General features: G+C 37.6%; 1 protein-coding gene across 2 annotated transcripts in view; it reads left to right on the top strand.

Annotated features, from left to right (window-relative positions):
• The window catches only part of LOC106528434 (SH3 domain-binding protein 4), a 91,817-nt gene that overhangs the window by 86,598 nt on the left and 3,190 nt on the right, over nucleotides 1-2,029 (top strand). The gene's annotated exons all lie outside the window — the stretch shown is intronic.

Below are 2,029 nucleotides of genomic sequence, written 5' to 3'. Positions count from 1 at the left end.
TATCTGCCCCTTTTTCTCAAATAAATAAATTCAATCAAAAATAATCTTCAGTTTACAAAAAGCAAAAATAGATAAATAATAAAAGTTTAACTCCTTCAACAACAATTCATACATTTATATATTTCTCCAGCAAATTAACCTTTATCATTCTCTTAAATAAACACAGTGATCTGGCATTTTTAATGTCAAAAAGACAGAAATGGTCCTCCAACAGAATAATGAGCCAAAAACACAAATAAGGGTGTAAACACACCAGCCCTGTTTAGTACGCTTTAATTAAACCCTATTTGTCTTTAAAATCTATCATTTGGGGAGGTGTSAATGCATAATCAAATTCTGATCCTGGTCTGCCTACAAACCTAGGTCTCGGTTTAATTGAAGTGACCTCTGGGCCGTTCGTATGTGTGAACACGAAGCAGACTAGAGACTGCTCCAAAAGCAGGAAGTGACATAAAACAGTGCATTCTGAGTAATAATAGAAGTTACTCAAATACTTTGCTTGACGTCTGCATAAGGTGAACATCACTGCTATGAAGTTGGATGCGGTCCTTCTCAGTGCAGGCTGCAGCCATCTTGTGTGAAAAACAACATTCTCCATGGTCTTCTGCCTCATCTTCCTCTCACACTGAGCCCGTTGTTGAAATGTGCTTGTTTGGCACATTTTCCAAAAGCAAAAGAGAAATCCTACAACCACTAAAATCAGACATCAGTCCATGTTTGTGAAGTTGTGCTAAGTTTCTTCTTCAGAGGTTTTCATGCTGTTTTGTTCAGTGTTTGTTGGTTCAGCACCACCACAGGCCAGTGTGTGATCAGGTTGTCCACAGGCTTTGGTTCATTTCACACAGTTCAGTGTGAATGTGATCCACACCAGCTGAAAACAAAGCTTGTAATTTTGGTCCCCAATTGAACCAAGTCTACCAGACTATCAGGTGTGAATACAATCTAAAAACACACCTAAGGATATTTATGATAAACATTTGGACTATTCTGGAGAAGGCACACTTTAAACCTGAGACAACTGGACATGTTTGCTCAAGAGGATTTTTATCAAGACCAGGTTAATTATTTTCCATTCCGGTTAATCAAAAATCAAAATCAAAAACTAAATTTCATTAGTTGATTTTTATAAATGTTTATTGGTGTCAGTTTTAAGCTATTTCTGTGACTTTTGTGCGATTTTCTTTCTTTAACAAAAGGGTCAAATTTACCATGTTTGTAACGACAATTTGCTTGAATTAAAATAAACATTCTGTTTGAGCCTCAAATACACAGTTTGAAAAAGTTTACCACAAGAAAAGTTATTCAGCAGCACAACGGCTCACTGCACTGATGCCTCACAGCAAGAAGCTCCTGGGTTTGGACCAGGGGTCTTCCTGTATGGAGTTTGCATCTTCTCCTCATGTTTGTGTGGGTTTTCTCAGAGTACTCTGATTTTCTCCCACAGTTAAAAATAGGCACTTGGTGCATTAGGTTGCCTTCAGGCACAGCCTCCCTTGTAAAAGAGATCCGTGGTCCCAGTGGGATTGCCTGCTTAAATAAAGGTTAACAACATTAGCTTTGTGAGATTAGRTGTGGTGGCCATGATGAATTTGTTTGACTCCATAAGTTAATCATCAGGAAATCACCAGCTTTCTGACAGTACATTATGTGGATTTGTTTGGATGACGATGCCATGTTTCTCAAAGCCACAAAGTCTTGTCATGATTCGATTTTGATTCAGTTTAATTTAAAAGTCTGCGATTGATGTGATGTATCTAACACAACGTTCATTACCGTATTTATTCAAGTATAATATGTAAAATTAAATCCATAAAATCATCCATAAAGTTGGGGGGTAGTACTATACTCGGATAAATAGTTTTACTTATCGGCTTCATTCACAAAATTATTGAGTCCGGAAATAAGACCGCGTTGTAAAAATCAGTTGAAACGAGCTCACCTCTGACACTCCTCCATACTTCAGAGCGAGATAATAACAGATCCAGGCAGGAGACATGATGTGAAAAAAAGCAGTCCTGCACCTTAGTAA

This window comes from Austrofundulus limnaeus, unplaced genomic scaffold (genome assembly GCF_001266775.1).
Source record: "Austrofundulus limnaeus strain Quisiro unplaced genomic scaffold, Austrofundulus_limnaeus-1.0 Scaffold379, whole genome shotgun sequence".
In the NCBI taxonomy this organism is placed as follows: domain Eukaryota; kingdom Metazoa; phylum Chordata; class Actinopteri; order Cyprinodontiformes; family Rivulidae; genus Austrofundulus; species Austrofundulus limnaeus.
Note: the sequence above shows the minus strand (reverse complement) of the source record. Positions and strands in the feature narration are given on the sequence as shown.